Genomic DNA, 27,482 nt, shown 5'->3' with positions numbered 1-27,482 from the left:
GTTTTTGAGAACAGCATACACAAAATCACAAGCTTATTGGCTGTGAGTCCTGGATGACGTGCTTCCTGCCTTGCAGGCCTTTTCTACCTGGTCTGGGGCCCTTATTGACTCCAGCTACCAAAGCTGAGGCTTCCAAACAAACTCTTTGGCTAAGGTATTGTTTGGGGGTTTTGTTGGGGTTTCCTTTTTGCTGTTATTGATATTATTGTTTTGTGTCTTTTAAAATATGTGGATTTATGTGGAAATGGTTCATTTTGATGTTTTATTTATTGTTTATGACTACTCTTGTTAAATTTTGAATTAAGTCCCCTCCCCATGTTGTAAGCGGCCTTGAACATGGATTTAACTATGGAAAGGTGGCTTACAAATAATATTTTGTAAGGATGGATAGATAGCAATTCAACAGAAGCCATCAAGATAACTCTGGTTTGCAAGTTGTTGTGCAAGAATTGCACACTGTATCTTATTTAACCTTTTGTTTCCCTTAATCCCAACAACATGTGAACTTGTGCAGTGGTGGAGGAAATTAGAATTGGTCAATTAATGTCAAAAATCCATATTTGAGGTCTAAAACTTCATTGTAAACAGCTTTATTTTAGTTTAGTTTTGCTTGGTTGTGTCCTATACAAGCCATTTCCTTTGTGGATTAACAGACATCACCCCTTTCCTGTTTTCCATTGTGAGCTAGAGTGTGTGTATGCATGTTCAGTTTCCTGTGGAAGAATCTTCTCTCACGCAGGGACTCAGGTCACATATTAACAGAAAGGGCAGTGACTTCCCTACTTGCTGTGGTCAACAGGGATTTGCTCATGTCCAAACCTGGGTTGATTCTTTCCTCTTCAGCCGAGCCATTTCTTATTTTTAAAAGGCAGAGACAGGAGGGATGAAAATAGAGAGAGCTCCATTATATGTCAGAGAGAAATTTAACTCCAGGCTACAGTGTCCAGAAAACCACAAATCAATTTCCTCCTCCTCCTGGTCTTTGTCGTCTAACGGCATGTGCTTGCAGCCATCTTTATCATCGAGAGAAAAGGACTGTTTCCCCCAGTATATTGATGGACTCACCTGGTCTGATAAACAATGTAGGTTAGGTATAGAAAAGTCTTGCATTGTTAGTATTTTCCTTGCAACCTTTTATTCCTATCTGTTTTTAAAAGATTCAGTGGGTGGGTGTAGCTATCCCCTCCTGCCTGCTTGTGACTAACACTGCCTTGCCCGCTAGCCCATTCAAAGAAGAAGCCAGGTGCCATCCAGTTGTAGCTCCCTTTCCCTCCCAGCTCCAGCTGTGGGAAGAGTGGACTCGATGGAACAATGGCAACAGATGGTGGCAGCTACTGGAATAAGGCTGGGTTATGTTTCAGTGCAATTTAGGCTGCTTTCTGGCTGTCACTGTTTTGTGGGAGGGATTCAGTTGCATGCTGGGAAGTACACATTGTGCAACTGCTGCGAGTTTTGAGGTCATGTGCAGAGAATTCGTTTCCAAAAATATTAGCAAACATTTTGCAGTAAGAAAAGAGACAGGATACTGCACTGGAAACTGTGGGATAACGACATAGTATAACCTCCCCACAAAACAAATAGGAATGAATACTTAATGAATAGTAGATGCCATATAACCTCCCCGAAAGTTTATGGTGGGGGGAAATCAGGTTGTTTGAAAGTGACCTTAGAGAAGGCTAGTTGCCAACTGCAGAAAATGTTGTCTGCTGGGGCTTTAGTAAACAAGACTACAATACAATCAGGCCACCATGGCTTTAAAAACAAAACAAAACAAATGCATACAGACTGTTCTTCAGGCATTTCCCAAGCAGAATTAACCATGGAAAAATGGCATGCAATACATTTATACTGTTAAAATGCATCACCTGACAAGAAACAGCCTATAGCCTGTGACTACTCCCTAAAGCAAAAATTATAAATACTGTACAGACCTCTCATTTAGATTACATTTTAAGGAAATGTACATTTTAAGGAAATACTAATAGCCAGGCTTCTTCTTATCTTGTCTTTCTCTTGCTATCTTAAGCATAATTAATAAACAAAGTGTAACTTAACAGAAAGTAACATTCTACCAACAAATCCAAACCATTATATTTTAAGAGCATTTGTTGTGATTATTTTCTTTTTTATACCTCATATTAATTACTATTTCACAAGACTCTCTCTCTTTCTCTGTCTCTCTCTGGGTGGGTGGGTGGGTGAGAGAGAGATTTATTGGAACTGAATCCAGTCAGGGAGGAGATTTTTTCCACAGTGCTGTTTTCCCAGTATAAATCCACTCATCATTCCAAGCTAGGAGTTGTCCCATATTGTGCCTGTATGCTTTTCCTTCAGAAGGTAAACAGCACCTTCAGTGGTCAATTTGGATTACGAAAATGGCACAGGGGAAAACCTTAACTCCCACCTCTCCTGTATTCCCTCTTTAAGCTTTAAGAAAATCAGATCTGCTCATAGATCTCCCATTGCCTTTTCTAGTTTGACATTCAGTATGTACACAAATAGTGAGTTGGCTTGAAATATATAATAGCCAGTAAATTTGTTTGCTTCCATTTTCTGTATTGATATATAGCATACTGATCTGGGGTACTGTTGGGTCCAGTTTATGTCCTAGTTATGCAGTAGCAAGAAAGGACTATCACTCTTCTTTACTAAAGAAAGCTACCGACTGTAGGGTTCTGCCTCAGATCATTAATTAATACAGAAACAAAGTTGTAAATCTCAGCTAGACAATGAAACTAGAATGGGCCACATGCAGAAAGTGAAATATGCAATAAAACAGCAGGTATAAAAAGGAAATATCTGTGCTAATTAGCGTACCACTTTTGGGCCGCGGGTGGCGCTGTGGGTAAAACCTCAGCACCTACGACTTGCCGATCGTCAGGTCGGCAGTTCGAATCCCCGCGGCGGGGTGAGCTCCCGTCTTTCGGTCCCAGCGCCTGCCAACCTAGCAGTTCGAAAGCACCCCCGGGTGCAAGTAGATAAATAGGGACCGCTTACTAGCGGGAAGGTAAACGCCGTTTCCGTGTGCTGCGCTGGCTCACCAGATGCAGCTTGTCATGCTGGCCACGTGACCCGGAAGTGTCTTCGGACAGTGCTGGCCCCCGGCCTCTTAAGCAAGATGGGCGCGCAACCCCAGAGTCGGACACGACTGGCCCGTACGGGCAGGGGTACCTTTACCTTTACTTTGGGCCAGCGCGTTAAATTTAAAGCACAAAGCTTTTCATAAAAAGAGGCTAAACTCAGTGGTTTGTGTCGGGTCTCTCACATAAAGTTAAGGTGCCACAGCATATTTTAAGAAATGTAATGCGGATGTATTCTGTGATTTACTTAGCCAATGGTTTCCTTCATTATTTCTCATTCACACTTGATTACTGGCCATGCTGGCTAGGGCTGATGGAAGTTTGAAAACATCTGTAGGCCATCACATTGGCTACTTCTGGTTTAGTCCAAGGCAATTGTTAAGACTTCGTGGGCATAATTTTACTTTATGCAATATAGGGCATAATCTGTAATTTTCAGTTTCACCAAAATGCTATCATGATGATATTGATGCTGTTTGTTACAAAGCAGAGGAGATAAATCCTGCAGTGTTTAATTTTTGAAATTCTTATAAATAGATTGTGTGGTGGTCTCTGAAAACACTGGGGATCCCACGTCTTGCGGCAAACATGCAACAAAAATCTATTCAATCTGTTGAATATGTTTGCCCAGGATTCACTTTCCTAAAACTTAACTGCTGCAAGTAGTCAGAAAAAGAAGCAGTTTTCAAATATTCACCGTCATGAATTGCAAAGTGCATATTGCAAAAGAGCCCAAATTATTAACAGACATGTTGTTAATGGAGAACATCCCCCAACAAATAATATTCCAATGACTCAGAGATCAAAAGCTTTTCAATTACTAATGTGCAATTTATGATAATGCAGAGTTACTATATTTATTTGCATACTCTTCAGCCTATAAAAGTCAAACACTATGCACATCATAAATCATTTCCTGAAAGTTATTCTAGATGCAGAGACAGAAATGCCCCTTCCATTGAATCATTCCTTGAGACAGCTTCATATAAGATTATAAATGAGCCTGAATAAAAGCAGAATCCTCAAAGTAATATTTGTTCTATTCCTGGAGGTTATCACAAAGATAAACTATCCATGTCTGGTGCAAATGATATCACTTCTTGGTACTGATTTCGCTGACAGTGTATACATTTTTAAAAATGTCATGGGAAGAATGTGGAAGAAGAGCGAATCTCCTGCATGTGCTCAAAAATAGCAATGTGCTCAAGATAAGTGTTGCAGTGTGTGGGCCTAAGATTGTGACAAGAATAATGTGTAGTTTAGTATCTTTTACTAGACCACCTATAGATGCAGCAGTAAGCTTTGCAAATGTTTCCAACTTACCAGTTGGATGTTAAGGACAGTTGATGTTAAGGACAGTGTGCAGCAAAAGGTGTACAATTCTAAACAAAAGAGTATTAGAACACAGGAGGGAGCTGTCTTACACCAAATCAGGCTATTTATTCATCAATACAGTGGTGCCCCGCAAGACGAATGCCTTGCAAGACGGAAAACTCGCTAGACGAAAGAGTTTTCCGCTTTGGAGGTGCTTCGCAAAACGAATCTCCTATGGGCTTGCTTCGCAAGACGAAAATGTCTTGCGAGTTCCTGCGGGGGTTTTTTCCTCCCCCCCCCTTTTTCTAAGACACTAAGCCACTTATCAGCTGATCTGATAAGCCGATAAGCCACTAAAAGCCGCTAATAGCGCTAATCCGTCAATGGGCTTGCTTCGCAAGACGAAAAAACCGCTAGACGAAGAGAATCACAGAACGGATTCTTTTCGTCTTGCGAGGCACCACTGTACCTGTTTCTCTGGCAGATGGCTTCCCTGTCACCAGTACAGTGGTACATCAGGTTACATATACTTCAGGTTACATACGCTTCAGGTTACACACTCCACTAAGCCAGAAATAGTGCTTCAGGTTAAGAACTTTGCTTCAGGATAAGAACAGAAATCTTTTTCCGGTGGCGCGGCAGCGGCAGGAGGCCCCATTAGCTAAAGTGGTGCTTCAGGTTAAGAACAGTTTCAGGTTAAGAACGGACCTCCGGAACAAATTAAGTACTTAACCCAAGGTACCACTGTAATGCCTAAACAAAAATTTGCAACATAGTCAACTAAAAATAATCAACAGGAACTATCTGTTTTCAATCTCAACTGTGAAAGAAGTCTGCAATTTTCCTTATCATGCATCAACTAGCAGCTTTGCATATGTGGAGATGTATATACACGATGCAGTCATATATACACGTTTACTCAGAAGTAAGTTCTATTGTTGCCAGTGGAGCTTATGCCTATCTGCATTACATGGAGACTAAGCCTCACTAAAAAAAGCAGAACATACCTCTGAGTAGACATATATATTGTTATAGATTTGGGGAGGAACCCTCCCAAACCCTAGAAATTAATAGAAGGTAGAATTTTGATTATTTGGAGTATTAAAGGGAAGATTGCAGGCCAGCAGGAAAATACAGACTTAGCTCCCTTTCCAAGCCAGTTGCTCACCTGGAACAGAGGCATTCACAGAGGCAAAAGGTATTGATGGCCCATCTAAGAGGAATCCTTGGGCCTGGGCAGAGAGAGGTTGCCAAGGTGATGGGCGTGTGTGAGAGACAGGAGAAGAGTGTCTTCCGCAAGGTGTGCTGGGAAGAAGGCAGAGAACAAAGGTTGAGATCCATCTTTGGCAGGGCAGGCTGACTGAAGGCTGGTTGGGAGAGATGCCTTTGACTCCAATGCTGCACTGCTGTGGGGAACAAGCCCCTCTTGAAATCATGAAGGTGTAAGATCTGTACTCCCTCCATGCAGACTGAAGGTGTAAATATGTGAACAAATCATATTTCTTAAAGCTGTGGCAGTCTCCGCCGCATCTTCAATTCTCCAAAGGAGAACAGATCCTGGGTGAGTGCTTTGGCAGAGAATGGTGGTAGCACCCAACTTTTGTAAACAGATGATTACATGATTAATTCTGTTTCTACCACTAAGCAGTCTGGTGGACTTACTGAACTGTAGGGATAAATCCTTCATAGGCAGCTTGCTGGATATGTGAAGAAATAAATCTAAGGCATTAAAAGGAGATTTTGGGACCTCGCTTAGCTCAGATAGGCAATTTAATCAAAGCAATGTATTAGCATTTCTAGTTGCTAGGGAATGGCACCTCTGTACATCTGACTACAAGCTGCTGACTAAGGCGAGAGGCATATTAGGGAGAGGTTAATATGATTCCATCCATCTTTCATTAAAAGGTGAAGCTATTTGTACTCTTGTGGCCAATGACAATAATTCAGACACTGCTCTGGATGGTACCTCTCAGGCTCAGGACTTAGATGTCTCTAATTATTTGATAAATGCATGGACCAGTTAATAGCCAAGTGCCGTTTCAGTCGCTATGCAAATAAAAGTGGACACAGGTTGAGTCATTATTTAATCTGGGTGAAACATTGATATGGTCACTGATGGCTAATCTACTTTTGCAGCTAAATTTATAGTTTAATAATAATTATTCAACATTATATTATCAGGCAGCACTCTGAAAAGAAGATGCCTGATGAAAACATAAGAATAGTCCATTACATTATTTCCAGCAATTATTGTGAAATTGCTTTCAAAGCAATCATGTATTTATTAGCCTGTGCTAACAGAGACAGAGCTTTGAGATATGAAAGATTCCGACAGTCTCATCGTAAAGGATGCTTTCGATGCAGTTTGCTGCAAAAACTAAGCTTATTTCCTTCAAAAGGATTCTCCAACCCTCATTCAGCTTTGCTTCACTTGCCCTAGCAAAATCTGTGAGCCAATGAATAGGATATTGTGCAAAAGTTCAACAACAAATTCCATGCCTGTCTGTTCTGATAAGTTGGGGCTAAGCTATATACGTACAGCTGCTTGAGGTGAGCCTGGAGCTGGCAACTGTATAGTTGCAAAAAGAGAGAGAGGGAGAGGGAAGGAGGAGGCAGGAATGAATGACAAAACCAGGAGACAGAATTGAAGAGCAAGCCAAGAAGTCAAGGCCAAAAGACAATTCCATCAGGGCCAAAGGACAAACCAGGAGGCAAGATGAAGGACCAATAAACAGATACAGGCACACACAAATGTTCCTGAAGTCATGTTTCTTGAGCAAGGCTGAACTAGAAGGATCCATTAGGCATCCTGAATGAGCAGAGTCAGTTCAGGGCCTGAGAGTCCGGTACTTCATTGCCTATTTGGGTGGCTGCACCCTGCAGTTTGGTGCCTCATTGAACAAGGCAGCAGCACCTAACTCCAAAGCCTATTTGAGTCTCAGCAGCTCCTGCCAGGCATCTGCACTTGAGCCATGCAGGTGAGGAGAACTTGGGGGTAGTGGCCATACTGGAACTGTGGTGGAGGTCAGGTGCTTTCACCAATGTAGGAGTGCATATGGACATCCCCATCTGAAAAAGAGGATAGAAATTTGCATATGACATAAAAGTATTGGCAAATTTTATGCAAATTTGTATCTTTTGCAGGCGCAGCAGAGGGCCCAATCCACATACTGTTTACTAAGCCCAACAAAATCCTGTAGGCACCCCAAGTAGAGCCACAATCTATGGGTGCATAGCAACAAAAAGTACCTGCCCAGAACTGTTTTCTGCCAAACTAAGACGTTTTGCAGAAATATATTAATTCTTCATGTGCTCCAAAGGAAGCCCTATAAAATACCTTCCTGCTGTTTGTCAATCGTACGGAAGTCTTTCTCAGGTAATTAACGCTGCTGGTGAACAGACAGCCTGGATGATATTGCAAAGAATTAACAGATTTTTTATTACCTTGGGGTAGAAGCTAATTCTGAATCTTTCTAAAGGGGAAGATGGACAGTGATAATGAAAGTAGCCAAAAGGAAATTTGGAGCTTATTAAGCAATTCCCTCTTCAGCAAATGCCATAGAATATCTTAATATTCACGTCAGAAAAGCAAGCAGCTTTTTGAGAAGTACTGAGCTGATCCTCTCTCAGGAGAAGCTTTCACACATTTGACCCTTCTCCATATAATAAACCAGAAAATGTAGAGGGATACAGGGAGGAATAGCAATGAACCTTCTGGAAAACATATCTAGACATTCCATTTCAGAACAAAATACAATAAACAGCCTTGCTGATGCTTCTGGGAGCTCAGCCACCATGTGGCAATGCTTCTAACACAACATGAGCATGGGACTGTAAATGCTCAAGCACCGTTGGTCAAAACTGAGAACAGCATTGTCAAGAAACACACTGATATTCCACAGTTTTGATCTTACAATGACAGTTCTGATTAGTTTATAATTATGATTTTTAGCCTGCAAAATTGTTCCTTTACAAATTAACTAACAAAACAGAACCTGGGGAAGTGAGGTTCTTGTTGCATTTGATAATTCCCAGTTCCAACATCTCATCTCAGTCTTCACCTTATTCTTCTTATTTTATTAATTCATTGCTTGCAATATTTATACCGTGCTCAGCAGCGAAGGTAGTTTGTACGTCAAAGATTAAAAATCACAACAAAGGTCTGTGAAGACCTTTGATCACAAAAAGCCTCATCCAGGAAACCTTCACAAAGACCAGAGCTTTGATGGACCACTGAGCTACTCCACATATATAACTTATCTGCTATGGTGATGAAAGAGCACCTTCTTTTTCCATACAGATGAATGTCCCTCTGCTCCTAATATTTAAATCTAGGAGGACATCCACTCAGTTAGAAGCTCTATACTCACTAGGGCACATACAGAGCTTTAGATCAGAGCCACCATATGCTTAATAAGTACAGTGGTATCTCGGGTTAAGTACTTAATTCGTTCTGGAGGTCCGTTCTTAACCTGAAACTGTTCTTAACCTGAAGCACCACTTTAGTTAATGGGGCCTCCTGCTGCTGCCGCGCCGCCGGAGCACGATTTCTGTTCTCATCCTGAAGCAAAGTTCTTAACCTGAAGCACTATTTCTGGGTTAACAGAGTCTGTAACCTGAAGCGTACATAACCCGAGGTACCACTGTAGTATTATCAACTGATTAGAGAGGTGGCGTAAGGTCAAATTTATGAACTGTGACACTTCAGGCAAAAGTTATGCCCAGTATTAAAGCTGAAAGTCGTGTCTTCCCCCCTGTCTTCCTTTTGCTGGGTATTCAACTCCCCATCCCATCTCATTTTCACCCCCACCCCCACGCTGAAGCTAGAGCCAGCCCACCCATGAGTCAGGGTGAAGCACTCACCTCAGGCAGCAGGTGGAGTAGTTTCGGCTACATAAATGTGAACACTCAATATTAGTATGTAGGTAGCAGTGTTCCCATATTTCACCCCTCCACAAACAGCTTGAAAATTGCTGATGGCCTTAGTGGACCACTTAATATTATTTTCTTCCTGTTGTAGCAATTGTAATGCTCTGTGCTAGATGCTGTATGATTTTAAATTGTACTTATATTTAAATTGTATTTAAATTGCTTGTTGTTCTTATTTCTTATGTTGCATTTCTTATGTTTCTTATGTTGCATTTAATTGTACTGCATACAATAACATGCAGAGTAAGAAATAAATGAAGCAATAAAAATACAATTAAAAATAAGTAAGAATACTTAATAAAGACATTCCACAGACCACCTGAATGAAGCTCGTGGACCTCAGCTAATATTTTATGTGCCAGGAGCCACATTGACTCATGGTCAACCCAGTGGCAAACTTTGAGCTCTCAAATTTCAGTGGCGCCCTGGGTGACAGCAAAATCCCGCCTTTCTCACTCCATTCTACAGCATTGTTGTGGCGCTTAGTGCAGCCAAACCGGTCGCACTCCCCTAAACCTGCCTCTGGTCAACCCTCCAGGTGTGGCTGAAGAGTAAAAGTGGGTGTGGTGAAAATTGACATTTCAAATTGATTGACATCCTATACCCTTTTAAATTTTTCTTTGGGGGGGTTATTGGGTTATTGTTTTTATTTTGATTATCTATATTGTGGTTTTATATTTTAATTTGTTCTGTGAACCATCCTGAGACCTCCGTGTATAGGGCAGTATATACCGTAAATTCGACTAATAATAATAAAAAGAAAATGTGGGGAAGGTGGGTGCTGATGGCCAGACAATCAGGAATGTCTACAGAATCTACAGCAACTTGACATGAGCCAACAGTGTGACGCGGCAGCTAAAAAAGCCAATGCAATTCTGGGCTGCATCAATAGGAGTATAGCATCTAGATCAAGGGAAGTAATAGTGCCACTGTATTCTGCTCTGGTCAGACCTCACCTGGAGTACTGTGTCCAGTTCTGGGCACCACAATTCAAGAAGGACACTGACAAACTGGAACGTGTCCAGAGGAGGGCAACCAAAATGGTCAAAGGCCTGGAAACGATGCCTTATGAGGAATGGCTAAGGGAGCTGGGCATGTTTAGCCTGGAGAAGAGGAGGTTAAGGGGTGATATGATAGCCATGTTCAAATATATAAAAGGATGTCACATAGAGGAGGGAGAAAGGTTGTTTTCTGCTGCTCCAGAGAAGCGGACACGGAGCAATGGATCCAAACTACAAGAAAGAAGATTCCACCTAAACATTAGGAAGAACTTCCTGACAGTAAGAGCTGTTCGACAGTGGAATTTGCTGGCAAGGAGTGTGGTGGAGTCTCCTTCTTTGGAGGTCTTTAAGCAGAGGCTTGACAACCATATGTCAAGAGTGCTCTGATGGTGTTTCCTGCTTGGCAGGGGGTTGGACTCGATGGCCCTTGTGGTCTCTTCCAACTCTATGATTCTATGATTCTAACTACTGACTTCTCTTATCAAAATAAATGTGTGACAGCCCCCCTTTTAATCAAAGGAAAATAAATAAACTGCTGGGCCCCAGGAACTTCTGCCTTTATTTATTTATATGATTTATAAGATAATTAGGTGCCTTGTTTTAATGCATACTACACAGCCTGCAGAGTCCTAATGAGACTTTTATAATGTGCCTAGATCAGGGCAAAGATCTGCATTGCAAATTTAAAACCTTTTTAAAAGTTGAAAACATTTGTGAATGGACATTAATTTAAATATAGTACACATGTGTGTCAGCATATCCGAATGCTTTTAACAGAACAGTTTCTAAATTAATTTGACATGATTGTCAATCTCACTATATTCAATCTTGCAGCTTTTAGGTCAGCTGAGAAACCTATATACTCATCATTTGGACTGCTAAATTTGAGAAGTACATAATCTATAACTCAGTTTTCCTAAAATGGCACAGCACTGAGAGCTCAGAGTTGTAGATTTAAATTTTAACTGGAACATTGGCAGTACAAGCAGAAAATCAAATTCTACACAATAGCTCAATTCTTGACCCTATCTATAACCTCTTCTGCTTATTACCAAGCTGAGAGGAGGGGGAAGAGTGCTATATAACATTTAGTAATGGCACTGTAACCACTGCAAATATAATTTGATTAGCCATACTTGAAACACCTCCAATTTCTTGCTGTAGCTGCAAAGTCTGCCAGTCTTTTAAGGTATATTCCAGAGAAATGAAAAGCAGCATTATAAAAAAAAACTGGGGCTACTTGTGAAAATTAAGAACAACAAAAGGACTGTGGATACCGCCAATATTTATTTCAAGTTAGTGGATACTAAGGGACTCTACCCTGATATCAAAGACCATATGGAATGAGAGAACTCAATGGGTGAGGATAAGAGGGGCAGAAAACAAGCAAATCATTGTTATAGGCATATAAATGAAAAGGAGTCCAAGGCCTTGCATCTGAGAGGAGAGCATTTTGTTCTCTTACAGGAAAATCATCCATGCAGTCAACTGCGTGTATAAAAAATAAACTTGGTAGAGATTCTTTGAGTCCAATATACTGTACATTGCATTCATTTGATGCAATCCAATGACTTTCAGTAAGCTAGAGAGTCAGCTGCTGGAGGTCCCATGGCCAAATCTGGCTCCCAATGGCATGCCACTTTACCCTCATCCACTTGCTAATGCAGGGTAAAGAAATGACCAACAAGCCATTTGGAGGGAATGAAGGTTGAAGATGTATGACCAGCTTCAATAAAATGAGTCCTATTGGATCATTCCCAATGGATCCTTGAGTCCATCAACGGACGGTTGGTTGGTTGGTTGGTTGGTTGGTTGGTTGGTTGGTTGGTTGGTTGGTTGCCTGCTTGCTTGCTTGCTTGGTTAGTTAGTTAGTTAGTTAGTTAGTTAGTTAGTTAGTTAGTTAGTTAAAAACATTTTAAGGTTGCTATTCTGAAGAAATGCCCATCCAAAGTGGCTTACAATAAAAGCAGAAGATAAAAAAGTACAACATTTAAAACTAAAAACCTAACGCTACACTTTTTCTTCTTCAAAGAACTAGGGAGAGCATAACTGAGAAAGACCACGACCTAGCTAATGAACATCACACCTGGAAGGCCAGCTGGAAAAAAGTGAACAATGGACTACGTTTGGCTCAGTAGGTCACATATTGCAAAGGTCAGCTATGAATAAATATATGACACCAGTCATGTCTTTATTCAAGTATCTTTGGTATATCCTTAATAATTCCCCCAATTTCTCTCTCAATATGTTGTAAGCTGGGGGAGCTGAGATGGCAAAGGTTGGATTTCTAAGCTCTCCCTGCAAAAAAAGCCATGCAAGATATAATGAGTAGGTCTTGTTCTCTGCATGAAATAATATAATTGCTGGGGAAAGATTAATGGCACCATATGTCTTCAAGTAGTAGTTCAAGCCGTATTTTTAAAGAACACAAAATATTAATGTCCCTGCTTTTCATATAATATGTACTGCTTATAAACTCAGCATCTTTTAAAATGTTATTTCTTCAAACACCTGTGCAAAATATACAGAAGACATTAAAGGGAATATTCCTTAACGCAGCATTTATTGAAAGCTCTATGTGATTAATCAGGAGCACAGCAAGCTAGCTAAGCACCTAGGAAGTACTCCTTTCCCCCACTTCAAAGCCCATGTGCCGATATTAAGTATGTAACATTGACATTTTCAACAGACAGCTACATGATTTAGGGCCTAACATCTAGTAAAAATCAAATGATCTAGCAACCTACCACTGCAATCAGTTCACTTTACATGAGCATATGTCTTTATTCACAGTAGACATTCATAGATTGGGCTATGTGTGTATGAGTCAGTTTTCAAAAAGGGAACTTACAGTGCACAGGTTTGCTCAGAAGTAAGTCACGCTGTAAGGTCCGTATAGTTAAAGCTATGGTTTTCCCAGTAGTGATGTATGGAAGTGAGAGCTGGGCCATAAAGAAGGCTGATCGCCGTAGAATTGATGCTTTTGAATTATGGTGCTGGAGGAGACTCTTGAGAGTCCCATGGACTGCAAGAAGATCAAACGTATCCATTCTTAAAGAAATCAGCCCTGAGTGCTCACTGGAATGACAGATCCTGAAGCTGAGGCTCCAATACTTTGGACACCTCATGAGAAGAGAAGACTCCCTGGAAAAGACCCTGATGTTGGGAAGGATGGAGGGCACAAGGAGAAGGGGACGACAGAGGACGAGATGGTTGGATAGTGTTCTCGAAGCTACGAACATAAGTTTGACCAAACTGCAGGAGGCAGTGGAAGACAGGAGTTCCTGGCATGCTCTGGTCCATGGGGTCACGAAGAGTCGGACGCGACTAAACAACCAAACAACAACAAAGTCATGCTGTGGACAGATCCACACCATACAACAAAAGTACATCCTGTTGACATTTTAAAGCGCATGACTTCTCCCAAAGGACCTGGGGAACTTTAGTTTGTTAAGGGAGTTGGGAATTGTAGCCCAGTGGGGGGGAACTACAGTTCTCATGGGTCTTTGTGGGGAAACTGTGTGCTTTAAATGTACGCTTGCCTGCTTACTTGCATGTTGTGTGATGGGGCTCTGAGAAGGCAATTGTTAGCAATGTTCTCTTCCTACTACCTTTGTCCTGAGGATGAGCACCTTTTATCAACATATACGTCAACGCTTTGTAACCTGTCAGCAAGTAAGACAATATATGCTCATGATGGCATGGTGTAAGCAACATGGATAAAAATATTTCCTGGGCACCCAGGCTGTACCTTCTTACTGCAGTCTGAATAAAATATATTCTTCCCCACCCTGGTGTGATTTATTAGCTCAGGTCTCCCCAGCATCAGACTCTAATCTATTAGAGTACAGTGGTACCTCGGGTTACATACGCTTCAGGTTACATACGCTTCAGGTTACAGACTCCGCTAACCCAGAAATAGTACCTCGGGTTAAGAACTTTGCTTCAGGATGAGAACAGAAATCATGCTCCGGTGGCGCGGCAGCAGTGGGGGGCCCATTAGCTAAAGTGGTGCTTCAGGTTAAGAACAGTTTCAGGTTAAGAATGGACCTCCGAAACAAACTAAGTACTTAACCTGAGGTACCACTGAGCTTCACATAGAGCAGCAGTTGTTACAATACCCCTGAGTGAAAGGCCAGTATTGTTCTCGAACTGCAGAAAGGCAAGTATTTGCCTGAGTTCACATACTGAGTACATGGCTGAGATGGGATTTGAACCAGAGACTGACCAGCTTGTAGTCATCAGCTAATCCACTTCATTACTTCACAAAAGCCTACGCAGAAAGTTCAGTTAATAAGCAATGCTCACATGGAGGGGAAATAGGGATCACAGTTGTTGGCCCCAGTCCTGATCCTTTTTAAAGAATAAAGTCCAACACGTCAACAGTCCCATTTTCAAGGGGGCCAGATTTAAGCAAGACCTCTCAAATTCACTAGGAGCATTATTCCCTCCATGATTGACTTTATGATTGACTCCATGATTGACTTTATAATTTTTTAAACCGATGCATTATTTTGCTGAAACCTGGTGTCTGAATTCTCTTACTACTACTTTCATTGTGGGTATCATTTTAAGAGTCTCTCTCTCTCTCTCTCTCTCTCTCTCTCTCTCTCTGTGTGTGTGTGTGTGTGTGTGTGTGTGTGTGTTTTAAACTGATTTTTATCCTGGATATATCCTCCACAACATGTAGCCTTTTAAGATTCTGAGTAGGACCTTGCTCTTTTCAGAGCTTCCCCACTTTGATCAGTCTCTTCCCCTGTGTAATCACCTCTTCCTGTACATATAATTGGCTCCTTGTTTGTCACAGTGAACTTTTACAATGTCAAATTAATTTCCTGAAATGTGCATGGTTTCCTTGACAGCTCTATAGCCTGTGCAGATTTGGATGAATTCCATATCAGGTGGTATCTCTCTCTCCACCCCGCCCCCCAATTTCCCACTGAAAGGATGTTGGTTTTAACAGTGAGCTGGATAAGCAACATTGCAAGATACTTAACATTAAACCAGCTAACCCCTGAATAGTAGCCTACAGCCTTCAAAGAATTATGTTACATCATACATTTATCATGTGTATAGCCTCAAGCCAACAGAGCACTAATGCCCCTGTGAAATTTTATTGAATAGAGGCACAAATCAGTACTAACATGAGAGTCACTGCCTATGTTCATAATAACACTGCCCACTTTGGGTATTATAAAATATTGTTCAGTACGTATTGGCACTTTTAACAGATGCTTCTTTGATAGTAGAGTGTGAATGTTCCAAAACATCCAAAGACAGATTGTTCGGAACCAGTTTGGGAGATGTGGAAGGAAAGCAAGGACCAAATGAAAACCTTCCCAATAGCTCCCCAGATGTGATGGAGCTGAATTCCTCTTGCTCCAGTTAGACCAAGAAGAGGGAACCACTCAGAAGATTTCCCTTGCCTTTATCTCCCCCTTGCTTAAAGAGACAAAATGGCGACAGCAGTCTTGAAGAGATTATTCAATTCCTCTGGGGTGGCGCCATCTTGAATAATATGGGGCTTCCGTAAATCAATCCAACAGCACCTTCTAGAGTAGGCAGCCTCAGTGGCAGAGGAACCCTCTCTGGCACCTGGGGCGGGACGCCGAGGGGTGGGGTGAACTGTCCGGTGACACACGTGCGACATCCATACAGACTATGGTCACTGTGCAAGAGGCAGCCCGTATGGACAGTGCACGAGAGTGGCAGCCCGTACGGATTGTACGTGCCCTCGGCCACTCTACAGCTGAGGGAGAGGCAGGGGCCATCTTGTCACCCCCCCCCCCGAGTGGCACCCGGGCTGACCTGTCCCTCCGCCTCCCACTTCGTACGCCCCTGGGCAGCCTGTGGCTTTAGAACACCCACCTTACCTGACCATTGGCCATGTTGGCTGGGGCTGATAGGAGCTGGAGTTCAACAACATTTGGAAAGCTGTAGACTTCCCCTCCTCCTCTCGGTGTTCTGCACTGTGTGCTTTACATAAGAGACAAGCAGGTGGGGCTTGAGCAAAGAGAAAGGCTGCAGCAAGGGAAGCGAAAAGAAGCACCATTTAAGTGTTTTTGGTGCCGTGGTCTAAACCACTGAGCCTCTCAGGCTTGCTGATCAGGAGGTCGGCTGTTCGAATCCCCACAACGGTCCCAGCTCGGTCCCAGCTCTTGCCAACCTAGCAGTTCGAAAGCACCCTCAGAAAATGCAAGTAGATAAATAGGTACCACTCTGGCGGGAAGGTAAACAGTGTTTCCATTCGCTGCTCTGGTTTCGGTGTTCTGTTGTGCCAGAAGTGGCTTAGTCATGCTGGCCACAAAACCCAGAAAAACTGTCTGCGGACAAACGCCAGCTCCCTCGGCCTTTAAAGCAAGATGAGCGCCGCAACCCTAGAGTCATTTGTGACTGGACTTAACTTCCAGGGGTCCTTTACCCTTAAGATTTTAATATTTCCTTAGACTCTAATGATGCCTGGATGGAGGAAGGGTCTCTGAGTATGTGTGGAAACTAACCTATGTTACAAAGGTAACATATATCGGTACATCTGTCATTCTGCCCACTTTGCATCTGGCCTCACCCAGCCCTGGCATGTGGGCCCCCTAGGAGTTGCTTAGAAGGAAATGTGGTCCTTGGGCTTAAAAAATCCCCCTGAAATCTTGCTGCCACTTGCCAGAGATTGGGGTTCATGTGTAACAATAGAAATGTGATGTGGGGGGAAATTAAGTCCTCCTGACCCTTCTTAGTATTTCGTTTTGAACTTAGGCAACCACTGAATCTGTTAACCTTCATTAATAACCAAGCAGCAATAATATTTATGAGGCCTATTTATTCCTCAAAGATTCTAGGTAAATATAATTCTGACTTTATGCTCACCAAAATAGTAAATGAATTTTGAGTGCTTATGTGGAGGAAAACCAATTTAGGGGTTTAGAAAGTGAGCACAAATTGTTCTAAGATTGATTTCAGAAGCTAACATGCTCAATAATATTTTTTTAAAAAAAACAAACAAACCCACATAGCACTTGTTTTAAAATGGCTTCATATTTCTCACCATGTTTTCCAAATAAAATCTTCTCCAGTTAGCATCTTAAAATATATCATTGTGTTTCCTCTGCAGCCTTAGTATGTGATTTCAGGACCACAACTCATTTACTGCCGGCAATAAAATCCTGTCATTAAACTACACAGGTAACAACAATCTTCCTGTTCCAAGAATCTAGTTGAAAATATTTAATCAGTTCCATGAATCTCTTTTAGAAACAAAAGTGAGGGTTTCTACACAGTCAATGTTTGCCGCAGCAGGACAGGAATGGAACAATGCATACTTTATTTCCAGTATTCACAAAACTAAACTACCTCTTTGCAAATCCTCTTGACTGGTATTCAGCAGCCTAGTGCCATCTAGATTTTTTGGACTACAACTCTCATCAGCCCCCAGCCAACACCGCCATCCATGCTGATGTGAGTTGTAGCCCAGCACACCTCGAGGGCACCCGGTTGGAGAAGGCCGTTTTTGATCAGCCCAAGATCCATGGATTGTATGGTGAAATGTATTGTGTCACCCTTTCCTCATCTGTCATCCTTGGACCGGGGACATGAGAGCAGGGGCAGGAGTAAGACAAGGTTTCTCAGTACAGTAGAATGGAGACCGCAGGAGACAAGAATCGGGAATCACATAAATCCTATTCAGGCATTGTAAAGGTAAAGGTAAAGGGACCCCTGACCATTAGGTCCAGTCGTGACCGACTCTGGGGTTGCGGTGCTCATCTCGCTTTATTGGCCAAGGGAGCCGGCGTACAGCTTCCGGGTCATGTGGCCAGCATGACTATGCCACTTCTGGAGAACCAGAGCAGCGCACGGAAACGCCATTTACCTTCCCACCGGAGCGGTACCTATTTATCTACTTGCACTTTGATGTGCTTTCGAACTGCTAGGTTGGCAGGAGCAGGGACCGAGCAATGGGAGCTCACCCCGTCGCAGGGATTCGAACCGCCGACCGTCTGATCGGCAAGTCCTAGGCTCTGTGGTTTAACCCACAGTGCCACCCACGTCCCACATTCAGGCATTGTACTCACAGTTAAAATGTGACAGGGAGTAGGGCCACATTGGCATAGCTCCTCTTTCTGGCACCCATGTGAAGAACACAAATATCTCAAGTGGGGGCTTTTCATCTACAGGTTTCCATGCATTCTGGAATGTTGAATGATCATAGTTCTGGATCACAAGGAAGTCTGTATATGCCCCCTTCAAACATATGTATGGGCAGCAGGGTGCCCTTTCCTGCTCACACGTTGGTGTTAGCTGTGACTAATACAGCCAAACAGGGCTATATAAAATAGAGGTTAAAGCCAGTGTGCAATTTATGTAGCTCAGAAACAATCTGAAATAGATATGGTAGAAAGCAGATATCCAAAAGCCCTTTGTACAGATTATTTAAGGAAATACTGCAAAGAACCTAAGCAAAGTATGACTTAAAGAAGAAAATATTAAGAAGGACATGGTAAAGTTATGAAATATGTAATCAGCTGTCATGAAGATAAAGAATAATTAATGCAAGGCCCTCTCAGGGTAGCACAGGAGGGAATGTCTTCAAACTGCAGCAATTCAGAAGTAAAAATAAACTGATAGGCAATGGAATAAGTTGCCCTCGAAAGTTGGAAGATTTTCAATGGCAATTTTAAAAGGTAATTTAAGGATCATCTTCCAGAGTAAGGGAGCCATGTCGCTGCAGAAGGGGGGACCAGATGGGGCTCAATACTTTTTCAGTCTCACCTGTATGAATTGTGCACACAATCTTTTATTTCCCATGTTTCCCCAAGAAATGACAATAATTTAGCATTTGTTTCAGCTGATATTCAGGGTGTGGGTTTTTCCCCCCCAGCCAGAACTTGCTGGAATTTAGTTCTGGCACCTCTCAGGTGGGCACCATTGCCATTCCAAGAGAATGAAGGAGGTGCTCGTGGTGAGTTCTGGCACCTCCTTTTTCTAGCAAATAGCACTGCTGATATTACTAGTGGCACTATTACCCACCCCTCACCAGCAGGTCCTAGGGTGGGTTGCAGCAATTTACAATTCAGAAATTCAGAACAGCTGAAACAGACTAGCCCCCGGAATAGGTTGGGTCCTGTGAAGTCTTAGCAATGGCTTTCCAGTTGCTGGCCTGCTGAAGATAAAGGCAAGGGAATGCATCAGAGTTCTACGGGCCAAGAATTTTACCCCTCAGGCTGGGTCTGGATGACTTCTGTCTGATCCTTCACTTTGACTCTCAGTTTGAGAGACATGGAGACACCGGGACCATTGTGTGTAACTTGAAGACAGTCAGAGTAGAGTAAATAGCTGAAAGAGTCAGACTTTCCCTTCCAGCTGGGAAAAGACCAAGATCTTTGATGCTAAATTGGTGGCCGGAAAGCTATTCCACGGGCAGCAACTTAAGTTCCCAAATCGGCGGCACTGAAAACGATAGAGTGCCTCTGTAGCTAATACTGTATCTCCCCCACAAGGATTTGTAACAGCCATTTTCCTGACTGAAGTGAGAAAGGGAAAAATAGTTTCCTGTAACAGTACTGCTAGAGAGGAGGAAGGTCTATAAACTCCTGTTGAAGCTGAATGAGTCTCAACTTGAAGGTCATCTTTTTATCCAGAAGTGTACAATTGTTGAATGTTTCTCTACATTATTCACCGTTAGCACAAAACACCTCAAATCCAGTATAGGAAGTGAATAATAAACTCTGCAAACGTCAGGTACTTGGTATGATGGTAATCAAGGTCAACAATGTATTCTCAGAGTATTCTAGTCATGAGAAATTTGAATGTCAAGGGTAATGAAAAGAAATGCGTTATTACCTAGCTATAATGGCTGCATTTCCCCCAGAACAGTTTGATAAGACCAGGAATTAACCCCAGACACATTCCAAGATCTGTATTGCAAAGTATTGCCTGAACCTGATGTGGGGAACCAGGTGTCAGCCTTGGAAGCTGTTCCATCCTGAGACTTCCCTCAGTCTGGATAACTATAAACAAAACACCACAAAACTCTCAAACATGTATTTTATTGAAGTTCACAAGGCACGTTTACTCACATTCCAGTAGGCCGTTCTTTTGGCTCTGAGTGAATGTGGTTAGGAGGCTCTTTATGAACTTCTGTAGGAATGAGTGAATTTACTCTTCTTCCTGGGCTTGCAAGAACTAAAACAGAACTAGGCTACAAAGGAGAGAGGGAGGTTTTCCCCACTCTAGGCAGAGACAATAGAAACTAGAATATTATTGAGCCTTCATTTCCCAGGCTGCCTGGAGGTCTGGAAACAGGAAGGGCACTTCTTAAAGGAGCACCATTATTATTTCTTCTACCCAATACTAAAACACAGATTTGCTGTCACTAAATAACTGAACCCTGTGGGCGCAGAACAAAAGCTGTCTTACACCAAGTCAGATCATTGCATTGGTCCATTAGTTCAGTATTATCATCAGTGACTCTCCAGGGTTTCAAACAGGGATATTCCCCCCACTCTACGCAGAGATGCCAGGGGTTCAGCTTCAGACCTTTTACATGCAAAGCATGTTCACTGTCACCAAGTCCCAGCCCTTCTCATCATGCACAATTATAAAGAAGCTTACCTCTAAACTAGCACAGACCGAACAAGCTATAACAACCCTGAATATAGCTTGGGGAGGGAGAGATAAGGAGGAGGATTGCCCACTTAGAGAGTATGCATGATCCCTGTGGCAAATCTCTTTGAAGATTACCCAGAAATGGTAATCTTCTGCACCTGTCCAAAGCACTGGTATTTAAGAAGCAATTGTCAGCAGTGTGTTCCACCAGTGTAAACCAGCATAGAGCCCCAAGTGGAGTATTACAGGGAAGGGCTGTCCATGGATTAGTTGGAGCCTAAGATGGTCCATATTCAAGACAGAGACAAGTAAAACAAAACACAAAACAAACCCAGCTCCCCATCTTCTGCCCAGAACAGCAGGAGCTGGAGCTACCTCACAGGAGCTACTGCTCCCCTCCTGGCCAGTCGCTCTTAGGATTTCTCTGCAGAGAACTTTTAATGGGTCTACCCCAACTAGGATCTGTAGCAGAAGTGGATAGGAGACTCAAAAGTGGGACACATCCATACTTTTTCCACTGCAAAATTTTGTTTCCATATCAAATCATGAATGCCATCTTGGTGAAACACTACAATCTGAAAAATGTTCATAAGTATGACAAATTTTCTGTTCTTAAACATTTCCAGCATAAACTTGGAATATGTATGGGAAATGATTCCGGATTATAAACCTTGGCATCTAAACTCCTTTCCCACATATGATTGCTAAATCAGTTCCCTCCCTTACTAGGGATGAGAGTCACTGTTCTGTACCTGATTGTCTTTTGAATCACATTTTCTTAACTCAAATTTGGTCTGTTGCAATTCACATTTCATTAGATTGCTTGATCCAAGCCCAGGCAGGGCCGGATTTAGGTTTGATGAGACCCTAAGCTACTGAAGGTAATGGGGCCCTTTATATGTCCAGCTGTCCTTTGTCAACAACAAATTGTCACTGTTTTTGTGTTGAATATATGCTATATGGTAATTTATGGATCTACACAACACAACACTGTTTGCTGTATGTAGGTTTTACTTTGTTTTTATCTTACATTTTGGAAATGTACATGCAGGTTTTTTCCCCTTTAAATTTTTTTGGGGGCCCCAAGAGAGTGGAGCCTTAAGCTATAACTTGTTTAGCTTATACGTAAATCCAGCACTGAGCCCATGGCTGGCAATTTGCAAAAAAACACACAAAACTACTGTTTTTGATTCTCCTAACAGGTGTTGCAGTTGTCGCTTAGTAGTCAATATCACACTTGACAGTACTGCTACTGTTATTGATTGCCCATTATCAAGCAGCCATTTGGATGCCTCCAGGGGTGTTGTAATTTGTCCATCAATGAGTTTAATTGATAATATGTGATCCTTGTATGTTGTTGAAAGAAGATGCTGCCCAAAGAAAGTGGGGGGGGGACAGGACAGGACAGGACAGGACAAAGCATTAGATGTATTTTATCGTAACAAGACATAGAAATATCAAATTTTATAAAATGGTTCATTAAAATATTAGTTGATTTGGTGGGCATGGAGACAGAATTCTATATATTAACTTCAGGAGTTGTGGAACCTCTGTCACTAGCACTACAGGTCTGCTGTGCACCTGATTTCCTCAGGGAACAGGAAAGAAACAAAAGACTTAAAACCATTGTCTGTGTGCGAATGGTGCAGACATTAGGCAGCAAGATATCCCCTCCTCCAGCAGGTATGGGGTGAGGGACATTGCAACATAGCAAAGAACAACAATCCAATAATCCTCCCCACTCTCTCATTCCCACCTTCTTGCAAAGCCAAGAATGGCCACATGCAGTAACAAAGTTGGCAAAGGCCTTTGCTTAAAATTGAAGGGAAAGCTGTAGTATTTTAAATGTAACTAATGTATTTTGAATTATGCCATGCATATGTGAGTGGGACACAGCATGATATGAAAGCACGGACACAAAGTACCTGGTTCTGTGAATGAACAACTGTTGCTCAGGGCACTGAATTTTTCCTTAAGCATTGTGCAGTAGTGAAATTTACAGAACACAGGAAAGGACATAACTGATATTATTCTTATTATCAGCTATTAAGAGAAGCAGTGCCACTGCCATTTTCTACTGGATGGTGAATTATGTATGTGTGTGTGCATGATTTTCATGCAACAAATACATGTTTAGCGCAATGGAACATGACCAAAGCAGGGTATGGTTTGTACTCTTGAATCTATGCACTGTACTGCTGCTTAGTCCTTTATTTTAAAATATATTTCCCTATATTTGCAAAGCTGCTAGTACCATTAAGCATTTACCCACCTTTGTGTAATGGAGAGGAGATAAAAGATGAAAAAAATAGCAATGAATGTTAATGCCAACTATCATCACCTCAATAAAATTGAGTTAAAGGGAATACACATTTCAGCACTTCATATAGCAGTATAACTCCAAAACAATGGCAATTAACAGAGTATCAGTTTAATGGCTGTGACTCAAAAATGTTGCTTGTGCTGTTTTAAAACATATAAATTAAATATTTAAATTTAAATTAAATAGTGCTAGCACTCACATGAAATACTATTGGCTCACACTGTGTACGAGCGAACAGTGCAGAGTTCACATTAAAGTTCAGTTATTGTGAAATTCTCCATACCCCTCATCCACCTATCCTGCTGACCCAAATATCTACCTTACTGCATGCTTGCAACCACCAATTGATGCTCAGTAATTCAGTCCAGTAATTTACATGGAGCAATACAGTTTTCTAGGATTCATTGGAGACCCCTAAAGGCCACGATAAGGCTTCATGCCTTATATTTGACACTCATCTCCAGTGAGATATAATTAGGTAAGCCAGGATTTGAACTTAGATCTACATAAATGGATGGCCACATGTGGGTAAACATGAGCTCCTTTGCAGAACTGAAAACTAAATAATTCCTGCCACTGGACCACAACATAATGTGCATACTAGTATAAACCTGGTAAATCTAGTTCATACAGTGAAATCATGCTAGTATAAGCCTTTTAGATGTAACTCATACAATAAAATACTCTGATACTGATCACCGAATATTCTTTAACATAGCAGGGCTTTACGATGATCCTCTTTTCTAAGAAAAAGTCGCAAGATTATAACACTCGTCAGTCATCTCAGGAGAAAAAGCAGTGGTACCATGTGTTACTGGAGAGTGCTTTCTTCTTTCCTAACAGCAATTACATACTGCTCAGAACACTGACAGCAATTAAATAGGATCTCTGTTCCTGAACACCTTTTCTCTTCTTTATGTGTGTGAGAAAGAGAAAGAGGAGAGAGAAAGAGAGAATTTCAGCAAACTGAAGAGCAAAATTAGATATTGCACAAAATAATGAAGAATGGGGAAACTTTACATTTGGAAAAGAAGTAATTTGACAGTCTTTTGGCTATAATGAAAGGGCTAGCAAGCCTAATCAATTTCTTTTGTTGGAGATCTTCTTTGAGTCAGTGTGTTATTGTTTAAAATACATCTCAAAAGTGCTGAACTGCATGCACTTTCCTTGTGATAATACTTTTTTCCAGATCAGCTAGTATAATGGTAAAAATATGCTAACAAACGTTACTTTTGCATGTGGCTTGACAGCATTTTAAAATTATTACAGATCCCCTTTGTTCAACACAGGTAAAATTAGCATGCATGGGGAACAGCAGAATTGTGGCAACAGGCTGTGTTCCCATACCCTCCAACATTTTTTCAATGAAAATAAGAATGTCCCATCCCATAATGATAATTTTACTATTTACCGTATACCCCATACATCTTACTGGGTTGCCCCAGCATTCTGGGCAGCTTCCAACATATCTAAAAACATAATAAAACATTAAACATTTTTTTAAAAAAACTGTCCTACACAGGATTGCCTTCAGACAGCTCAGGTGCTGGATACCCTCCCACATTTCTCCAATGAAAATAGAGACATCCTAAGGAAAAGCAGGACATTCTGGGATCAAGTCAGAAACTGGGATGGCTTATCTAAATCAGGGGCGTCCCTGAAAAATAGGGACACTTGGAGGGGCTGCATTCCTGCCTAGACACATTCATTAGAACATCAATAGAGAACCTCCCTGCATACAGTTGTGTTAGACTTCCAAGAAAAGGAAGGTTGTCAGTTGTATGAAAAGGTCCTGTGATCATCCTGGACTCCATTAAAAGGACCTGTCGTTGGATGGTCACTTGCTGAGCCCCTCCAATACTCAGCTGAGATCCGGCTTCCTTTAAGATACTTGCTGCTGCCACTACCTTCTGAGTGGGGGGAGGGAGCCTTAGGCCGCCCAAGCCCCTCTGTTTGGCCCCCAATACTCTACCCAGATCATCTCCTAAAACAACAACCCTCACCACTCCTGCGCACTACTCTCCTTGAAGGCTTTTGCCTGGCTGGGGTGTATCAGTGAATTGTAATAATGCCTCCTGCTCACCTGTAAGAAGCTGAAAAATAGGAGGTGAAGAGCGTAGATAGCAGTGACCAGAGGAGACATGACCACTGGAAGGTGAACAGAAGGAAGCAGTTTAGTCATGCTGGCCACATGACCTGGAAAGCTGTGGACAAACGCTGGCTCCCTCAGCCTGAAAGTGAAATGAGTGCTGCAACCCCATAGTTGCCTTTGACTAGACTTAACCACCCAGGGGTCCTTTACCTTTGCATCTGTAGCAACACAACCAGACACCTTCATCTACCCCATCTGCAATAAGACACATTTCTCCCATATCAGAACACAGATTTGTAATACCTCTAACAATTGCCAAAAACAAGAATAAAATGTTCTCAATTTAGTGATTTTATATAGACAGCCTAACCACATATTTTATCTGCTGGCACAATTCTGAAAGTTTTGAAGTACTGATTTCTTACAACTGCTTGGAAATTATATTATTTTTTGTATAAGGTCGATATTCAGTATATTTATTTAACATTGTCCCACCACAATCATACACACACATGAATCTTTGTTAATTTTCCCTTGATGTTTTCTACAGCAATTAAGCTATTATCACTGAAAGCTTTTCTCATAGAAACTATGTTGCTTCTGTTTTCAGAGCACTGAAATCAAATATTAGGCTTGTTTTTTAAAAAAAAATCTAGTAAATCTACCTGACTCTGTATCCAAGGCAACAAATCTCTGGTTAATGATCAACTAGAATTTCTCTGTGGAGGTGGATATTAGTTTTATTAGTTTTACCAAGCACTGAAGTAAGAAGCTTCCACTGAAATGTCTCCTTACGCCCATCTGCAGCATAGGTTAAGGCAGAGAAATGCAGAACAGGAAATTTGGCAAACAGTTTTTGCATGGAAAATGTTTAAATTTTGAACATATATTCAGGGGGGAAATGGAATTAATATTTTTCAGAATGAATGTTTAAACTACATCAGTCCATGCATGTGGTACAATATCACAGGAAAGCTCCTGCCTTCTCCACCAACAGCACTGTGGGGGCTCACATTGGATTAATAAATTGAACAGATAAAAGCTGAACAATGGCTTTCCCATGACAAACCAAATTGTAGCAGCTTGGGGGTGGGCTGGGGAATAATACTTTGGCCCTATCCCTGCTGGGCAGAGTATATCCTTTGAAAACTGTCCTTTCCCAAAACTGATGTAAATGTTTTTGAAATAATTATTTGAAAAACTTTTCACATACTAATAAATCCTACTATGTTAGTTTCACTTTAAACTTGTAATTTTCTTTCCAAAGTTGGCTAGCTGAAATGAACTGAGCTGTCTACATCACTTCCGACACAAACACACTGGGGGCATTCTTTGTTCACCAACTCATCCTGTCATTCTAAGCAATGGCTCAGTCATTTACTAAACAAACAGACAGTGACTATTGCTATTGCTTCTGGTAATTTTCAAAAATTCTCAGTTGAGTAATGAATTTTTTCTCAGCACCGTGGAATTAAAGACCATCAAAATTATGAAAAATAAGAGCCACAAAGTGAGATAGGCTCAATAATTCACAAAAAAATGGATGAAATGGAACAATATTGTGAATTACATGGGAGGTATGCAAGAGCTGGGCAATTACATCCTTGGGTAGTTAACCATTATTACCACACTGCTTGCAACAGGCTACAGTGCTGCACAGTTTCAAGCATGCCTTGAAAGGCAGTCTCAAGCTTTTCCACTTCCAGCTTTTTCTATAGGCTTATTCACACACCGAGCACAGGCGCAAGCTGTGTGCAAGTGTTTGCGTGAATGAGTATACACTTCATTTGTACAGCACACTGATCATACACTTGTTGAATGATGAATGCAACTAACTGCATCAGTTTACTGCTCAGCCATTTGTGTTCACAGGTGCACCGACTACATTCATCGAATGGGTGAACACTCCTTATGGGAAACCACTTCCAGAGTTCCAATCTGAGATGTGTACTGTTCCTTGGAAGTGCATCACCATATAAACCACTCTCAGTCTTGATCTATATGGCTATAGGGTCCATAAGATGGTGTTCAAAAGCCATATCATGTATCTTCCTCCTGCCTGCTGCTGTGGCTAGAAAACTGCTTTGCAGAGCAGTGAATGTGTGTTATAGTCCTGCCTTATCCTACCTTGTTTAAAATATACCGTG

The 27,482-nt window shown here is 41.7% G+C and overlaps 1 long non-coding RNA gene across 1 annotated transcript; it reads left to right on the top strand.

The window, feature by feature from the left end:
• On the top strand, positions 1–27,482 carry LOC308593433. Its single transcript, XR_014010954.1, has 3 exons — positions 1–154; positions 12,357–12,478; positions 27,208–27,482. It is a non-coding gene; the product is annotated as an uncharacterized lncRNA (long non-coding RNA).

The sequence above is a fragment of the Podarcis bocagei genome, assembly GCF_964188305.1.
Source record: "Podarcis bocagei genome assembly, chromosome: 8".
Taxonomy (NCBI): Eukaryota; Metazoa; Chordata; class Lepidosauria; order Squamata; family Lacertidae; genus Podarcis; species Podarcis bocagei.
This window is presented reverse-complemented; position numbering and strand designations above follow the sequence as displayed.